The following is a 20,499-nucleotide window of genomic DNA, read 5'->3' as shown; positions in this document are numbered from 1 at the left end:
CGCAAAAGGGATTCATCCGCAACTGATTGAGAGTGATTGATTTCAGCAACGGTAAGAATACAATGTTTATAAACTTCTACATCCAAGATATGTTGATTTTTGTGAATTACTAAAGTGTTATTTAAATGATTACAGACTTCGATATTACATTGCTGATGTGAGCCTACTGTATAAATAGCTTGTGTGACAGACAATCCGTTAGTTTTCAAAGTATCGGAAAGGATTAATATTTCAGATCCCGGTAGTGTTTTCTTTATTTGCACTATTAAATTCGAAGGTATGTTTGGTTCGATAGATTGCGTGCAAGATGATATTACGGGTGAACGAGAATTCTGCTGGGTCGCGTATATTATTTCTTTATTAGTGAGACAAGTTATTGGTTCTTCAACGTACGTTACGGTTACATTTGTCGTCTCCTTTTTATCCAAAACTGATTTTAAGGTATTAGAAGACTTATAGAATTTCCCTTTGATATACACGCCGTGCTTGGCAGGAGCTAAGATAATGTTTTGATTTCCCATAGATGGGTATCCTATAATTACAGCTGGATACATATTAATGTTTTTTACAACAACAAATGTATCGGCAAACGTGCGATTACCGACTCTGAACTGAATATGAGTTATGCCTATGACGTTTAATTCATTATTTCCTATACCTGAAAGTCTAATTCCTGATTTTTCAATCGGAAAGTTCGAAAACAACAAATGATGCGTCTTCAAATCCATAATATTACGTGGACTACCAGAGTCAAAAAATAACGTAAAGGATTTGTGTTCTAAATTTACAGCATATAAGGTTGGCCGTAACTCATTTTGGCTTATTATTGTATGAATTCGTTGCAAATCTACGGGAGCATGCACTGTTTTACTTAATTCGGCCGTGTGTTTCATAGGAAAATCTATTGTCTCACAATTATCTGATAAAACATTAAATTGATTATTCAATACTATTGATGTTGACATGAATGACCTTGACCCAACATCACTCTCTTCCCCTCTAGAGTCAACTATGTGGTATTTGCTTTGCTCTGCACATTCTGAAAATTAGTCTGACCTTGCGAGGTCTGGTTTGACGGCCCAGGCTCAGCAATATTTGAAGAAGTGTTTGTTTGTTTCGGACTCAGAACTGAATTGACATTTGGTTGTTTCTTCTTATTGTTAAAATGAGGATTTTTCTTTTTATTTCCATATGGAATTGACTGTGGAATTGACTGTGTATTTCTGGGATATTGTTGTGTCTTACGCGAGTAACATTGACTATAAGAATGTGTTGCAGTGTTGTGAATTGAGCAAAATTTCGTTCTGCAGTCTGCGCTTATGTGACCTTGATGTTTGCAGTTATAACACGCCAATCCCGCTACTGGACTGTTAACTACGTTCACTGTTTGTGGTTTTGTTTCATTCTTTGCAAAAACTTGAGTTAACACGGGATCGAGATCTGGACACTTGGACATGTGTTTCTTTATCTGTTTATAGACATCCAATTCCGTACTTGCAGGCGTTAACTTCTTATCAAAACACCGCACTAAAGCTTCAGGCAACATAAGTGTCATACAAGTTAAATACATTAATCGTAAAAAATCTTTCACGGAGATGTTATCGTTAGTAACCCAAGTGGAATTACCTAAAATGTCCTGATATTCGTTAAGCCTATCAGCTATGAGAGCTGCTCTCTCAATAACATTAAGCCGATTCATAGTGGCTTGATTAAGTGTATTTCGTAACGTTAACACTACATCCAAGGCTTCCTCACCCCCATAGATCGCGCGTAACCTAACTTTGAAATCATCCCAAGTAACTGCTTCTTGAAATGAAACACCTCTTAAATACTTGTACAAAAGGGTCTACGATTTGTTTGGCATTTAAATGGGCATCAACGGATGAAATCCATGACTCCACATTTTGTGGCAAGAACCCGTTGACCCGACCTTGAAAAGGAAGGATTGCTGACCTGGCATTTACAAGCGTCACAATTGGAGGAGGATTAGCCTGGCCTACACCACTAGGTCCAGGGGTAGGGCTGACAGGAGGAGCCATGACTGCTGTATTTTTTTTTTTCTATCTCTTTGACCCCTTGCAATTCTATCAAAATATCAATATGAGTACAGACGCCCACTGCATAAACGCATATGTATAATAAAATTCCCCCAACAATGTTACTAATCCCAAAACATTTCCCCGAGAATTTCTGAAAGAAAAAGGAATTAGCACAAAGAAAGAAAAATTCTAAATGAGAATTCGGAGTTTCCTATAACAAAGATTAGCAATTCACTCACCCCAGTAATAATCGACTAAAGACTTGTGATAACTACACTTCACTGCCCAAACTGGAATGAATTCAAAAAATCTGTACTTAGCTTTATATATGATGTCGACACGTCCTCTCTCTCTCTCTCTCTTGATGTTTTGTTAGCGATGTCTCGTTCTAGTTTCTTGTTGAATGTAGTTCTTCCTGGATATGTTTTGCAATTGTTGAACGCCAGTCCTTGGGTTTCCTAGGATGTTGATTGAAGATTCAGGTTGTATTCTAACATTTGTTGATGCTAGTTGTTTCGTTGGACTATAATACCTAGTCAAAATTGTAGATTCTTGTAGATAATGTTGAGTTCTTGAAGATCTTTCTCAGGTTTTACAGCTTTTATTTTGAAGTCTTGAAGATCTTTCTCTGGTTTTACAGCTTTTATGTTGAAGTCTTGAAGATATTTCTCTGGTTTTACAGCTATTATTTTGAAGTCTTGAAGATTTTTCTCTAATTCTTAGAGTTTAACCGCTGTCTTAGAGTTTAATCGCTGCCACCATTTATTGGCGTGCTACTGTTATAAGCACACATTGAGTATGAGTTGTTTCAGATGTATGTAAATGGATAACTGAATACATCCTAATAGTTTTTAAGTATTTATTCTATAAAAACAACAGAGTTAAACATCTCCATCACTGGAGGAAGCTGGGTTGGTCCAGATGACCAATTCTGGTGAAGTATAGATATGAACTGACTAAATTATCGATATCACAGATATCGTATGCTTAGTTTATTTTAGACACGTCACAAACTCGGAAGACACCTGCATCCGGTGACGTCACAAACTTTCACACGCTGAGACAATGTGTTGACGTTTAAGAAGAATGTCAAATTGCTGAGATTTGCATTGTATGTCCTGTTTACGATTTGAATGACTACAGCAAATCCCAGGGTTAGCTCCTCCAACCAACATGACATATTACGTAATTTTTTTTAAACATGTAATATTAACTATTCTAATCATTACATATATTCCTGTCACGCTCATGGGGATAGGGGGTACCCGAGAGTTAACCGTCTAAATATTTAGACGTCATTTTTTAAGGCTCGGGTACACTAGTATAACAACAATTAACTAAATCTCTGCGACTTCGTTGCTACTTTGATTTAAAAAAACCTAAGTTCTGTGTTAAATTGGGTTTGTAATTAAGCACGATGCGAGATTCTTAAATAACAAACTCGACGGATAAATATCAAATTTATCTGAGCTTTGTCACCCTCCTTACGACTGACTTTCTTCTAATCAGATGCGTTTTGGACGCCAACAACAGAATTCGACAGTTCGATGCTTGCCTTTCGAAACAAATATCTGTTATCAAGACAAGAAGTAAACCCCAGCCCCCCCCCCCTACAATACTAAGTATACAGTTAATTTTAATAGTCTTACGTTTTCCATCATAAGGCTCAATTCTATACAGTATTCTAGAAGTTTTATTCCCGCTGTGATCAAGTTCTTGAATTACCTTAATCAGATAGTTGAATCTGTGAAACTTCAAAAAAATTAAACGAATGCTTTATGTTGAACAGGCTGACACAAGTCTCTTTTTATAGCTTATTTATGAAAGATCCATTTTAGTGTCGTTACAGTTCTTAAAATATTTCATTTTAATTTTTCATCACTTCTCTTGTAGTTTATTTATTCCCTTATTTGCCTTCCTCAGCGTGAAATTTTTCCTTATTGGAGCTCTAGGGCTTATAGCATCCTGCTTTTCCTACTAGGGTTGTAGCTTGCCTAATAATAATAATAATAATAATAATAATAATAATAATAATAATAATAAACGGATTTTGAGCGAAGCGAAAAATCTATTTTTGGGTGAGATGGCCATGTCGTCCTGATGGAAGTTCCTATAGGGTAGCTCCTAGGGTATATTACAACTACAGCGATATTCCCAGAGAATTTACCTTAAGGTACCAGAATTCTAACTCCTGGAGCGAGTATCCCTCGTGAAAGGGATATCGCGACATATCAGAGGACGTATTCTAGACACGCCACATGGCAATCTACATCCTGGACAGAGATTTCGTCTCGTAGGAGGTGATTGGCGAGATACGAATTCGGGAAAGAAAAAGGGGAGCCGCTCCCAAGGCTTCCCTATCCTCCGATTCGTATGCGTGCCTGGCGCCAATCCTGGCGCCATCTGTATTCCTTGTAGCGTACACGAGGTGCTACAGATACTGTATGTAGGGAGGGGTCCTACAGCCCTTTCTTAGAAAGGCAAGGGCTGGTCCATCAGGACGACATGGCCATCTCACCCAAAAATAGATTTTTCGCTTCGCTCAAAATCCGTTTTTTGGGCTCGAGCCATGTCGTCCTGATGGAAGTGTACCAGAGCATTACTGTATCTGTGGATTCTCAGAACGTGCCGTACTCCCCGGAGGTAATTTTTTCCCGGTCGACTAGACCTAGAGACCTAAGATGTTACCGTTATACATCTTTTCAACTAACTATAAACTATGTTAGAGCTTCCTGCCCCCTACAGGGAAGAGTCCTACTAGACTCTGGAAAAGTCTCGAAGAGTACATATACCTATGTATGAATACCAGGCAAGCTAATATAGTGGTCTCGCCCTATATTAAGTAAAGCATAGTTTGTAAAGAACCACTGCGTCAATATGAAATATCGACCAGTTCTCCGCACAATACTTGTATTGGACAAAGGTTTTATATCCGCATAGGAGGAAAACCAATGCAACATAGCTTGCATAAAGGAACAATTCTATTAGAGTTATCCCAGATAAGGTACATAGAATGAATGCTCAATTATACCAATAAATTGACACAGGTGAAGGAGACGCAAGGTTCTCAAGAACCAGATTATTGACAGGCAATAAATAGACAGGTTAACCACAATTATATATATATATATATATATATATATATATATATATATATATATATATATATATATATATATATATATATATATAAGAAGAGGATAACCCAGAACTTTAAGCATAAGTATGATAGTAAACAGAGCTTGTTTGTCTGAAAGAAAAAACATTAGATGCCACTTTTAAGATACCGAGGTATCAAAGTCATAAAAGCCTGTATTACAAATCAATGACATTAGCGTTAGAAACGCTCGGCACACATGTCTGCACTTATGCTAGGTTCACCTTCGGAAATGGAACAGTCTGCATGGGCAACACAGTGCCCTCACTTAGTTTGTAGTACAGTATGTAACTACACACTCACCCTGGAATTAATCGTCCCAATTAAGACCACTGTTCCTCGCAGAGTTAAACAGTAGGGTTAACACCGCGACCCACTGCTACCACAGATCTCTTTTAGTTCCTCTACTTGCTTCGCATAGTGGCGAAAGAACACTCTGGAAGACTTCCAGCCAGTGTATGAACGGAGATGTTCAAAATCCATACAATTAAAGAAATTTAAGGATGAGGCAACTTTCCTCGGATCGTGACCTGCGGGTGTATTGTCAGGATCCGCTCTGCGAATAAAATATGTGATTTTCGCTCTGAGTTGATTCAGAGATAAATTTGAGCCTGATGTTTCTCCCCTGAATAGTTGACCACCCTTGAAGTCTGAAGTTCTATGAAGATAGACCTTTAGGCATTATACTGGACATAGAGATGCATCTTCTTTCAGAGGGCAGATTCTCCAGGGACCCCACCTGTTGGTGGGTAACTCATTCTGGCGAGAAACGTAGGATCCGGAAACAGGTTCAGTTCTCCCCCATCCAGGAACTGAACACGACCTGCCTCTCTCGAGAGGCTACAATCTCACTAACCCTGGCCCCGGACGCGAGTGCAAAATAGGAAAATAACTTTTTGTGTCAAATCCTTTAACGCACACTCTTCATTGCTTAACAGAGAAGCGAAATGAAGAACTTGTCTAAAGACCATGAAATGGGCTTTGGAGGTGCTGAAGGTCTGAGCCTAGCACAGGCTTTTGGGACTTTATTAAAGATCTCGTTACCTAGGTCGACCTGGAAGGCATATAGAATGGGTCTTGTCAAAGCAGACTTACACGCTGAAATCGTGTTCGCTGCCAATCCTTGACCATGGAGGTGGAGAAGAAAGATAAGCAGAAGTCTGTCAAGATCTCCTGCGGATTCTTCGCCTTGACAAAAGGCCACCCATTTTCTCCAAGATGACTCATATTGCCTTCTAGTAGATTTGCACTTATATTCCTCAAGGAAGTCTATACTGGCTTTCGAAATCCCGAAACGCTTTCTAACCGCTAGGGAGAGAAAATCATGAGCTGCAGGGTCCGGGTTTTCTGTAATGAAGTGCAGACAGTTGACTTCTGGACTCGCTGGGTCAGAACTGGATCTGGTAGTGGTACAAACTTCAGCTACAGTTCCAATGCCAGGAGGAACCACACGCTGTTCGGCCACTTGTGGGCCACTATTGCCGCTACCCCTTGAAGGATCTCAGTTTGTTGAGGACCCTCAACAGAAGGTTGTGAGGAGGGAACAGATAAATCTTGGACCATCTGTTCCAGTCGAGGGACATCGCGTCCACTGCTTCCGCTAAGGGGTCCTCGTACGGGGCACGTACAGGGGCAACTTCTTGTTGTCTTTCGTCGCAAAGAAGTCTATCTGCAGTTCTGGGACTGATTCAGAATGAAGAAGAATGATCCTGCGTCTAAGGACCATTCCGACTCTATCGGTGTGAACCTGGATAGAGCGTCCGCTGTCACATTGCGGACTCCTTGAAGGTGAACTGCCGACAGGTACCACTTCTTCTTTTCCGCCAATCGGAAGATGGCCAACATCACCTGGTTGAGAGGTGGTGACCTCGATCCTTGTCGATTCAAGTATCTCACAACTACCTCGCTGTCTATCACCAACCTTATGTGGATCGAGTGACGCGGGGAGACTTTCTTTAAAGTAAGGAGCACTGCCCTAGCTTCTAGAAAGTTTTATGTGAAAGGTCTTGAATAGCTTGGACCAAGTACCCCTGGACTTTTTTCCGATGAGAGTGACCTCCCTATCCCTCCTTCGAGGCGTCTGAGTGAATCGTCACCGACGGGGGAGGTGGCTGAAGAAGAACCGACTTCTTTAGATGTCTGGCTTGGGACCAAGGCCTGAGAAGAGTACTTAGCCGAAGCGGCTGGTCTTCTCAGATCTCTTCGCGCATTTGATGCATAACTTCTCCAAACTCCGATTGCATCCTTTAGCTGTGCTCTTAGCACTGGGTCTGTCACCGAAGCAAACTGGAGAGAGCGCAGTACCCTCTCCTGCTCGCGTCTTGATATCCTTTCGGAATCTAGAAGTCTCTTGACAGAACCCGCTATCTCCTTCCTTTTCTTCGCCGGGGTGGAGAAACGGTGTGACAAAAGGTCCCAGTGGATTCCCAGCCACTGGAACTTTTGAGATGGAGAAAGTCGAGACTTTTTCTGTTGATCTTGAAGCCTAGGTACTCTAGGAACTGGATCACTTGACTGGAAGCTTGCAAGCATTCTGTCTCGGATGCTGCCCACACCAACCAGTCGTCCAGGTAGGCTACTACCTGAATTCCCTTTAGGCGTAATTGTTTGAGAGCTACGCTCGCAAGCTTCGTAAAAATCCTTGGGGCTATGTTTAGCCCGAATGGCATGGCTCCGAAGGCGTATAGTCTTCGTTGTAGCCTGAACCCTAGGTAGGGGGAGAGTCGATGGCTAATTGGAATGTGCCAATAGGCGTCTGACAAGTCTATAGAGACGGAATATGCCCTCTTGGGCAGTAAGGTCCTTATGTGTTGCAGTGTTAGCATTTTGAATTTGCAATTCACTATGAACTTGTTGAGTGGCGACAAGTCCAGAATGACTCTGAGCTTTTCCGAGTCTTTCTTGGGAACACAAAACAGCCTCCCTTAGAAATTGATGGGCTTCACCCTTCGGATCACCTTTTTCCTCCAACAGTTCTTGAACGTACTCCTCCATAACGGGGGTGGAGTGTTGGAAAAACCGAAGGCACGGGGGTGGAGTGCTGTACCAGCTCCCGCCCAGTCCATTCTTGAGTAGGCTGTGGGCCCAGGGATCGAAGGTCCACCGATCCCGAAATTTCAGAAGTCTCCCTCCTACCGGTATCACCTCACTTGGACTGCCGTCCTGAGGTCTTGCCTTCCTGACCACGACCACCCCTGAATCCCCTTCCCCTTGAGGGGCGTCTAGACGAGCCTCTGGCTGCTCCTCTAGGCTTTGCTCGAAAGGAAGTAGACTGCCCTTAGAACGCTGGGGTGAATGCCGTGGACTGTGTCGACACGGCCTGGGGTACCCACTGAAAAGTGGTCGGGGTTTGTGCCACGATCTGGGGCACTGGGGGCAATGGCAATTGCAGTTGCTGTTGCTGTCTAAGAGGCTTGGCTGGCCGAGACGGTAGCCTAGTCCTCATAGTCTTCCTCTTTGGTTGAGGACCCTCATCCGGGGAAGACTTTCTTTTGATAGCCAGGCCCCACTTCTGGAGAAGGTTTCTATTCTCCAAGGCGGCCTTATCAACAACTTCTTTGACCAAGTCGGTAGGGAAAAGGTCTTTTCCCCAAATGTTGGAGGAGATTAGTTTCTTTGGCTCGTGCCTCACCGTAGCCGAGGTAAACACGAACTCCCTACAAGCTCTCCTTGCCTTGACGAAGCCATAAAGGTCCTTCGTCACTGTGGCCAGATGAGACTTGGCCACTACCATGAACATTTCATGGACCTTGGGGTCACTTGCCATCGTCTCGAGAGTAGTCTGAAGAGACATTGAAGCAGTCAGTCTTTCTTTTGTATCGAACTTACTTCGCAAAAGAAAGTCAGACAGCTTAGGGAGGTCCTTGCCGAACTGACGTCCGGCAATATCAGCTTCCAACTTTCCAACTGAGAACGTAAGATGGACGTCCTTCCAGTCTTTGTGGTCCATAGGCAGGGCCAGCGACAAGGGTTTACACTCCTCTAGGGAGGGGCAAGACTTGCCGGCCTCGACTGCTTTTAGTACAGCCAGAAACCCTTTCTGTAAAAAGGGGAAGGCTCTAGTAGGCGAGGACACAAAGGAAGGGAGCTTCCTATTCAATGCGGCTACCTTTGAGTTAGAGAAGCCCCTCTCTTTCATCGAGGATGAAAGTAGAGCTTGAGCCTTAGCATGGTCCATCACTATGACCTCCTTAGGCTCTGTCTCCTCCTTTGAAGCTGGTTCCTTCCTCAGCCGGACATAACAGTCCGGATATGATGCCTTGCTGGGCCAGAATTCCACCTCCTCCAGGGGAACTGAGCCCAGCTTATCCGAGATGACGATCTTTCCAGTCGTCATCGGCATGTGCTCAGCATACCTCCATGGGTTAGCATCTGAGCACAAGGGAAGGTCTTTCACATTGAGCTTTTTCTGGGGCCCATGTGATTCTGCAAGGCACTGCATTCGCAGTTCCATTGCAGCCGCCTTCTCCTGATTCTCCTTCTGCATTTGTTGGATCATTCCAACAATAGAAGAGAGGGCCTGTCCCAGCTCTACTGGGAGACCGGCCGATGTAGAGGGAATAGGCTCCGGAATCTGAGCCGGAGTAGCCGACACCTCGACGACGTCTACCTCTACAACGTCTGGGGCTTGAACTTCATTCTGGGCTTCTGCCAGGAGGTCTTCCTCCTGACACCCGTCCACATCAGACATCCTGTCATCTAACTGGATGTCTTGCATCGTGACCGCGACTTCAGCATCCACCTGGATCTGAACTTAGGGGATCTCCTCTTGAGGCTGGGGAATCACTGCATCAGCTGATGCCTTAGGGAAAAGATACGCCCTCATCTTCTCACTTGGAAGATAAGGGCCAGAAGTGTTCTTTTGGGAGCCCCTTACCCAGGTACGAAGCTTCTTCCTAGCTATATCCCTTGATTCCTCTGTCCTAGGGGAATTAAAGGTCTCAGTAATCAGGTTAGTGCGCACAGTACATACCTGAGGGTCCCAATACCGGAGATCATCCTTGGAGACAGCTTATGCTGCGTGTCTCCTACAAAACTCATGTCCGCAGAGGTTCTTGCTGCTGACGTTGCAGAAAGCACTTCCCCACTTCGGAGTGTCCTTCTGTAAAGAGAAGAAATTTCCATGAGTATCAAGTGAACTATGTATCACTGGATATGCATAGTATAGCATAACAATTCAGAAAGGAAAGACACACACTTGTGTTTCCCTCACAACCCATTGTTGCAGCCTTCCAGATAATAAAATCAAAATGGTTTATCTCTTCTAGAGTAACCAATGCAAGGTTTCCAGAGGAAACAGGTGGAGCTCACACCTAAGCAATGATTTTAAAATCCTGGATAATAGACAGGAAAGAACTCGGCTTCCTATCTGTAGGGCAACAGCAAAGGGATGTGCAAGAAAACACAATAGTGTTAGAAGACACAGTGCTGTACCAAAACCCTTACTATAGTTTTCTTCTTACTGTATATGTTATACTGAAGAATACTAGTACAGTATAGGGGGATGTGTGCCGGCCTGCCTTTGCCGGCCGGCACACACCACAACTAGCTTTAACCCTGGATAGGTACGCTCCTCGGACACCCCTTTAAGGGTATACTCGGACGCGAACGACCCCGACGCCAAAAAAAATTCTTGAAAAATCAGTTTTTGCAGTAACCTCCTTTTTTCTTTTGCCAAAAAAAACTTCAATGAATGCTTAAAACAACTGTAAAGATAAATACTACTCATCTGCAGAAAAACTATTTATTATAAATATTTTAAAAAATTAAGTAGAAAAAAAAAAGACCTGACATAAAAATTCATAAAAAAAATGTTTATACATATATACACGAATCCTTTTAGGAATTGATTCTTGAATGTTTAGGACACATCTTGATGTATTTTGGATGAAGTCAGACCCATGGAGGTGAAGATCTGAAATGAGAAAAAAAGAGTAACTTTTTTTGGCCAAAAAAATTTGTCCAAATTTCATGAATTTTTTTGGGTACCCAAATGAAATAGGAAGTTGCTAATTTTTTTAGGGAATAAACATATGTTATCCTAAAATAGAAATATGTAAAAAAATCTTCATTATTTTGTAAATTACATTTATATCAGGGGCCATATCTAAAGGTAATTTTTTGAGTACTTAGAAATTTCGTAAAAAAATACATATATTTAATATATAATATGATATTTATGCAGGTAAAAATATACCAAAATATCACAAATTCTATAGGGAACAAGAATATATATAGATAGGGCAGCTTACGCTTCGGATATGTCCACAAAATGGCCGCCAACCACACTGACTCAGACTCCCTAATCTGCCACTTGAAATGTAGGAAGGGTATGTCAATTTCAAGGTGTTATTTACTAATCTAATTATTATTGGATATGCATAAAAATTGTATGGTGGGTTGCTGGATAATTGTCGATTATTTTACGACTATAAAATTGAAATTCTGACCCAAAAAAATTTTTTTGAAGGGAAATAAAATCGAAAAAAAAAAATGTAAAACAATATAATATTTTAGCTAAAAAAATTTGATGATATTCAATCAAAAAAAAAGTAAACAAAATTTTCCGACAAATAAACATCTAGAGGAATCATTACTCTGTGATAGTTCCTTAGTACGTAGTAATTTTGAAAGAATTGGGAAAAAACGAAAAAATGGCAATCACCGGAAAATCGAACACATACCTATATATACGCCATATCTGGCTAAAAAAAAGATAGGCATGGGTAGCCAGATCATCTAGAAACACTTTCCAACACTATAAAAATATAAGTTTTGCGACACTACTTGCCAATTCCTTACGGTAACATGACTAAGCGAAAAAATGCAAAACAAATAAAAAGGGGCACGCGCGGAAAAATGGCTAACATTCTAATATACGGCATTTCAGAAAAAGAAAATTCAGCCACGTGCTAGGCAAACCATCAAGGCACATTTTCCGACAAATAAACATCTAAATGAATCATTACTCTGTGATAGTTCCTTAGTACGTAGTAATTTTGAAAGAAATGGGAAAAAACGAAAAAATGGCAATCACAGGAAAATCGAACACAAACCTATATATACGCCATATCTGGCTAAAAAAAAAAAAGATAGGCATGGGTAGCCAGATCATCTAGAAACACTTTCCAACACTATAAAATTATAAGTTTTGCGACACTACTTGCCAATTCCTTACGGTAACATGACTAAGCAAAAAAATGCAAAACAAATAAAGAGGGGCACTCGTGGAAAAATGGCCATTCTAATATACGGCATTTCAGAAAAAAAAAATTTCAGCCACGTGCTAGGCAAACCATCAAGGCACATTTTCCGACAAATAAACATATAAATGAATCATTACTCTGTGATAGTTCCTTAGTACGTAGTAATTTTGAAAGAAATGGGAAAAAACGAAAAAATGGCAATCACAGGAAAATCGAACACATACTTATATATACGCCATATCTGGCTAAAAAAAAAATAGGCATGGGTAGCCAGATCATCTAGAAACACTTTCCAACACTATAAAAATATAAGTTTTGCGACACTACTTGCCAATTCCTTACGGTAACATGACTAAGCAAAAAAATGCAAAACAAATAAAAAGGGCCACTCGCGGAAAAACGCCCAACATTCTAATATACGGCATCTCAGATAAAAAAAAAAGACATGCACGTGTTAGCCCAACCATCAAGGCACACTTTCTAACACATAAACATAAAAAAAAAATCAATAATATACGGCAATTCCTTACTACGTAGTAAATGTTTACAAATATTGAAAAAAACCAGAAATTGGCAACCGCAGTTAAATACCCAATATACCAATAACTACGTCGTATCTGACAAAAACAAAATCACGCATGGGTAGCCAGATCATCTAGACACACTTTCCAACACTAAAAAAGCAAAAGTTTTACGACACTATTTCGCAATATCTTACGGAAAAATGACTTGGCAAAAAAATGAAAAAAAATGAAAAAGGGGTACTCGCGGTAAAATGCCCGACATTCTAATATACGGCATCTCAGATAAATAAAAAGACATGCACGTGTTAGCCCAACCATCAAGGCACACTTTCTAACACATAAACATGAAAAAAAAATGAATAATATACGGCAATTCCTTACTACGTAGTAATTTTTACAAATATTGAAAAAAAAACAGAAATTGGTAACCGCAGTTAAATACCCAATATACCAATAACTACGTCGTATCTGACAAAAACAAAGTCATGAATGGGTAGCCAGATCATCTAGACACACTTTCCAACACTAAACAAGCAAAAGTTTTACGACACTATTTGGCAATATCTTACGGAAAAATGACTTGGCAAAAAAATGAAAAAAAATGAAAAAGGGGCACTCGCGGTAAAATGGTAATGAACGACATTTTAACTAAAAAAAAAATCATGCACATGGTAGCCAAACAATCCACCAAGACTTTCCACAACTGATAACCTATACAAGTTGCACCATTCTACGACAATTTCATAATACGTAATAACTTTGATAATTATGCAAACTACCTTAGAAGGGTAAACTCGGTCGCGCTCGACCCCGACGCGTCTCAGAAATCGGGGAACGAGTACAGCTACAGCAATGCACATCTGGACACTACTAGAGCGTGTAGGGGAGACACCTCCTGCAGGTCGATCACCCACAAATTCAGTCATGGGGGTGAGTCACGTGAGAAAAACCTGTTTTTTTTTGACGCTCGGGGTCGCGAACGACCCATCGTACCTATCCAGGGTTAAAGTATACTACTTAACAGCTATAAGGCGGCAGCACTCTGGTTCAAATGCATGTGCCGGTCGGCAGCAACTGCCGGCCGGTAACAGCCAATGTTGGCCGGAAATGGCTGCCGGCCAGCAACTACACAAGGTAGTACCCAGCTGCCGGCCACACTCTTGGTGACCGGCAGACAAGGGCTGACATAAGCCGGCCGGCAAAGGTACAAGACCGATAACAGCCGGCAGCAAAAGAACCAGAGGACTACACCTGCCCGGCTGCCGGCCTCATAGGCCGGCAGCCGGGTCAGGTACAGCACTAGAAGAAAAATAGAATGGATGCCGGGATAAGAGTGTACACAACCTCCAAGCCCGGCAACCGAAAGAGTGCATATAAGGAAGGGGAGAAACTAATTCAGGCTTCCTGACCAATGCCGTCTGGCTCTACAGGCAGGCATGGATGAGGGACCAAGAGAGGTCCGGGCAGCACTCGAAAACATAAGACCCTTGCCGGCCAGCAGCTCTGCCGGCCGGCAAGGGGCTGAGTCAATTCCACATCCTAACCTATACTAGGTCCAGATGTAGAACGACGTACAGTACAGTAATGGCTCGGCCATTACGGAGAAAGAGGGGGAAGGGACAAGAGGGTCCTGCCAACCTTGCTTTAGTGACAGATCACCCGCAGCCAAGAAACTTATCTTAGCCTAAGGGAGATCTAAGGGGGAAGGCCAGCAATACTTGCCAGCTCCCAGAGCACCAAAGCAAGGAAGGCGTTGCTACTCCCAGGGAAAGAACTTATCCTCCCCCGAGAACAGCAACAAGGACTAGTCTGGTAGATCACAAAAGAAGGAATCATATCCACAGAAACCTTCGGTAGTGACCTAAGGGAGCTAAGCTCCCTTTGTCTGTGTCAGGTCAGCGAGGGGGACTCAGCCCCAAGCCAGACAACACAGACTCAGACTAAAAAACTCTGTTGTTCTGTCCCTCTTGAACCATACTACAGGAACAGGAAGGTACAGGAACAGGAAGGTACAGTAACACCCCAGTATAGTTTTATCGAAAATAAATTCGGAAAAAACCACTTAGGGATAAGCCCAAGGCTCAAACAGAGGGAAAGGGATTGCATACCTTCTCCGAAGAAAAGAAAGCAACCGGGGAGTATGATAAAGTATACTAAGGCTCCATAAGCAACTAGCCTAGGCACCAAGAGAATCGATTACCTAAATCACCGAAACTCACTCGTATACTATCTTGGAAATATTCCACACAGTCTAACATGTATAAAATATAGCCTAAAGCTTCAATAAAATTTTAATTACACTCGGAAAAACCATAATCATGCATGAAGTACTAGGACCAAACGACTAGGCTACATGGGCTAGCGTAGGCCAGAATGGCGAATACTTAGCCAAATAATACTAAGCACGAAAGGAAATCCTATGTAATGCTAAATAGCTAAAATTTATTAAAGCAAAACAACCAGGAATGTCGCTCTGACTAACTAATTTATACCTAGCGAGCGACAGTGTCCAAGACACCTCTGGTAGGCTACGGCTCTTGTATCAAAGATTAATCCTATTAATCACTCAAAATTTTACCAAGAGCCTACATTTATACATAAAAGACATTATACTCAACTTATCAGAGGCCGACGAAGACGAAGAAGCCATGAAAAGTAGAATAAATCCAAGATTTGCGAGAAAAACAGGAAAAAACACCGAGTTGTTAAGCTACGCAAAAAGGAATGCAGATGGCGCCAGGATTGGCGCCAGGCACGCATACGAATCGGATGATAGGGAAGCCTTGGGAGCGGCTCCCCTTTTTCTTTCCCGAATTCGTATCTCGCCAATCACCTCCTACGAGACGAAATCTCTGTCCAGGATGTAGATTGCCATGTGGCGTGTCTAGAATACGTCCTCTGATATGTCGCAATATCCCTTTCACGAGGGATACTCGCTCCAGGAGTTAGAATTCTGGTACCTTAAGGTAAATTCTCTGGGAATATTGCCGTAGTTGTAATATACCCTAGGAGCTACCCTATAGGAACTTCCATCAGGACGACATGGCTTGAGCCCAAAAATGACATTTTATAAATTTTCCAGTACCTAGAAACCAAAGTCGCATATAGATATTTTGTTAAATACTTTCCTTCAAGCAAAATATTCCCTTAATCACTTAGGCCAGACCTTAAATATTTCTGCCTTCAAATAAAAACAATTACAGCTAAATTCCACATAACGAAATAATCAATCCAACAGGCTTAAAATGTTTCTACCTTTTGACACGGAAAACTTTAAGTGAATTTCATATCATTTGTTATTATCATTATCATTATTATTATTATTATTATTATTATTATTATTATTATTAGTAGTAGTAGTAGTAGTAGTAGTAGTAGTAATAGTAAACGTTTTCACTTTAAAAATTGAACATTTCAAGCGAAATCCACATTAGCAAAAAGATAAATTACTCCACTGCTGTATCAGCGAAATCGGTGAAGTATAATTTCATTGCCAGTAACACGGCCACATTATTGAATTCTATGGATTTTATTGACCCTGATATAGCGGGGGACTCATAATACAAAGGGGAGTAATATGTCATACCCAGTGTATAGAGAGACCAGGCTAGAATGATTACCAAAGGCGAACTATTCCAGATTTCACACAATTCTAAATACACCGTATTATGTAAAGTATGTAGAATTATAAGATTATTTCAATATATATTATGGATTTCACTAACTCTGATATAAAGGCTGACTCATATTACGAAGGGGAGTAATACGTTATTCCCAGTGAAAAGAGAACAGGCTAAAATGATTACCAACGGCGAACTATTCCTGATTTCACACAATTCTAAATACACCGCATGATGTTAACTAGGTACAATTGGGACAGATACGGAACTCGAAATGTATTTAGCAATATACATATACACACACACACACACACCCATATATATATATATATATATATATATATATATATATATATATATATATATATATATATATATATATCTCAGGGTGATCTTACTGGAATTAGTATGGACCGACAGGAGTCTCTTGCCTTAGTTAGGTAACCACTGCGCATCACAAGGAACTAGATATCCTTTAATGAATCTAACCAATGAATCTTCTTAGGCCCTTAGCGTCAGTAGGTGTAAGAGGAGGAGGAGGAGGAGGAGGAGGAGGAGGAGGAGGAGGAGATGATGATGATGATGATATGTGTATGTATAAGAGGAAGAATTATAATAAATTTAAGGATTGAATGTGGCTGTCTTTAATCCTGTTACATGACAAAGTTTATCATAACTATAACTCGATACAGATATCATACCAGTAAAAACGCTTTACCAATCGTAATTGCTTAAGTACATATAAACAAGCCTTGCATAATTATTTTTGGATACAATTATAAATAAAAAAAAAAGATGTAATCAAGTTGTAGTATTCAAAATAACTCTTTAAAAACACACTTTTTCCTTTTTTTCGCATTTACCATTTAAACTGCCAAATCGTGGATGAACCAGCCATGCGGAAAACTTTCATAATATTATCCACTTCATACCTATGTATTTCTTTCATTTTAAATTGCAGCAAAGTTTAGTTTATAAAGAGAAACGTACGAAGGAATTTTATAGTTAATATTTCGTCAAAGCTCAGGCCGGATAAAAGAGGTGGAATTTAGCCAGGATAAATTTAATAGTTTTACAAATGAAGACATAATTTATATACAACAAAATTAGTTTATAAGGTGACAGCAGCAGCAAGTCGTTATGCTACTAAAACTCTTAACTATAATAGTAGTTACAATTTGCAATAACAAAAGAATCGGAGAGAGAGAGAGAGAGAGAGAGAGAGAGAGAGAGAGAGAGAGAGAGAGAGAGAGAGAGAGAGTATGATGCTCCTCAAGCTCTCTTTTGCATTACAGTCATGCTTTTCATCATACTAAAGTCTCCAGCACACCTCGCTAAGCACATACTCATCAAATTGAATTAGGTTGGCCAGCAGAAATAAAGACTCTTACTTTTTCCAAAAGATTACCGAATGACTAAACTATAGTTTATTACTTAGGGTTGTGGTGGCCTGAGTGGTAATCGCTCCCGCTCAAACTCGTTAGTTCCTTTCGTAGCTACAACCTCACCATCCTTGTGAGATAAGGAAGGGGAGTTTGGGGAGCCTATGGGTCTATCTGCTGAGTCATCAGAAGCCAATGCCTGGCCCTCCTTGGTCCTAGCTCGGGTGGAGAGGGGTCTTGGGCGCTGATCATATCTAAAATAGTCAGTCTCTAGGGCATTGTCCTGCTTGATAGGGAAATGTCACTGTCCTTTGCCTCTGCCATTCCTGAGTGTCCTTTAAAGAGATGAGGCGATGGTAAAAGAGAGAAGCTGTTATCGGAATCTCAAAACTGCAGAGGGAAGGAATAACATGTTTGGACAGCCGTGTCGTTTAAGAGGTAAATGAAGAAGTTAACATTATACATGGTGAAATGTCGGAATGCCGAAGGAGTTAATGCAATGTGAGAAATTATAGTTGTGGGTGATTGGCGTGGTTATTATATTAATGTGTTTTAAGGTTTAATGGCCGCTCATGAATGGCAGAGGCAAGGGACATTGACATTCCCTTAGCTGGTAGGACAATGCCCGAGAGACTAACCATATACTATTATTATTATTATTATTATTATTGTTATTACTTGATATGCTACAACCTTAACTAGAAAAGCAAGATGCTATAAACTCAGGGGTTCCAACAGGGAAAATACCCCAGTGAGGAAAGGAAACAAGGAAATATAAAATATTCTAAGAAGAGTAACAACATTAAAATAAAGATCGCCTATAGAAACTATAAAAACTTTAACAAAACAAGAGGAAGATAAATTAGATAGAATAGTGTGACCGAGTGTACCCTCAAGCAAGAGAACTCTAACCCAAGACAGTGGAAGATCGTGGTACAAAGGCTATGGCACTATGTACGATCAGCGACCAAGGCCCCTCCTCATCCAAGCTAGAACCAGGGAGGGACAGGCAATGGCTGGTGCTGACTCAGCAGATAGACCTATAGACTCCCCCAAACCTCCCATCCTTAGCTCACAAGGATGGTGAGGTTGCAGACACTACAAGAAACTATCGAGTTTGGGCGTGACTCGATCTCCCGTCCAGCAGAACGACAGGCAGGGACTTTCCAATAGGCCACCACAACTCTGAGCAAGTGTTTCATGTAACATTGCCTATGTACAAAATTAATTACCGAAAAGACAATAATTTCTTTTTTTATTACTCTCTCGGCTTAGAGGAAATGGCTGCACGTTTCGTCTCTAATTTGCTTCATGCTTTTATCATCTCAATTAGATTTTATTGCTAAAAATACAAAGTTAGTTTTTATCACGGTATCGGAGAGCAGTTGAAGGTTTCATTTAACATTTTGTCCGCGCTTTTATTATCGCAATTAAACTTCATGTGCCTTTATATCTTTATTTCCATATTCATGCAGAACAACCTTCCACGCAGGGAGCTAAGCCGTTTTTACTGCTTAAATTATTACATTCAGTAAACTCGCGGAATATTATTGAATTGGATTGCATTTATGAAATTGGGTTTTATTACCGGCGTTGGGGCCTGTGAGGCAATTCAGCAACTGAAACTGAAGGAAAAGTTAGAAGTTGGACAGGAAGAAAGTTAGCGCGGACGAGGTGAAGTACAAGGATATAAAGGAAGGCCTTTAGGGGGGACGAAGGCGCCCTACAAAGTTAAACCTCAATATATGCTTATTGGTACCGGTGAGACCACTCAGCGACGATGTGAGACTAGAGCGAAGAATAAGTTAAGATGGCGGAAAGGAAGAGGGAAGTAAGGGAAAGTAGAAGGCTAAAAAGTAGATGCAGCTGAGGCTCCGTCCACACGGACGAGCTCTGCTCGACGAACTTTCTGTCAAGTGACGTCAGAAGCGTAGAAGCAACGAGCAGAGATCGGTATAAGCTTTTTTTTGTATGATTACCGAAGTAACGAGAGGTGTGCTCGTTATTGGTTAAAGACTTGGGAGATGTCACTGCCTGATGTACGAAGTTATGTTTCTCACCAATGCCAATGAGATACATTTTTTTTAACAGTAATTTTCAAGTTAAAACATTTCAAAGTTTTATTGGTCCTATGAGAATGCAACAGCCCGTGTCCCAAATTTATGTTGGCGCAATGTACAGTGAATGACGAGATCCAGCAATTTCTAAAATAACTCTGGGTACTAATATTAATGTTATTGAAGATGAGGTGAAGTGAAAACTAGCTCTTTCCGGCAGATAACATAAATGTGACGGGCGAGAAATGCAGCAAATTTGCAAGTCAAAGAGATCTCTTTTCTTAGGCAATCATAAATGTCTGTGCAAGTTTCGAATATAATTTTACACAAACTGCTCGGAAATCCTTGTTGTAATGAGTATTGAAGTTCCGTATAATAGTATCCTGTTTGGTGATTGTAGGTTCCAGTTTCGAGACAACATTGTAAAGGGTATTTGGATCCATTCTCCTGTAATTTATGAAATCTAGTTCTTTATAACTCCTGTAGAATGATCAAATTCACGACTTTCCAAATTA

Source organism: Palaemon carinicauda, chromosome 28 (assembly GCF_036898095.1).
Source record: "Palaemon carinicauda isolate YSFRI2023 chromosome 28, ASM3689809v2, whole genome shotgun sequence".
NCBI lineage: Eukaryota > Metazoa > Arthropoda > Malacostraca > Decapoda > Palaemonidae > Palaemon > Palaemon carinicauda.
The sequence above is the reverse complement of the archived record's forward strand: the minus strand, read 5'-3'. Positions refer to the sequence as shown.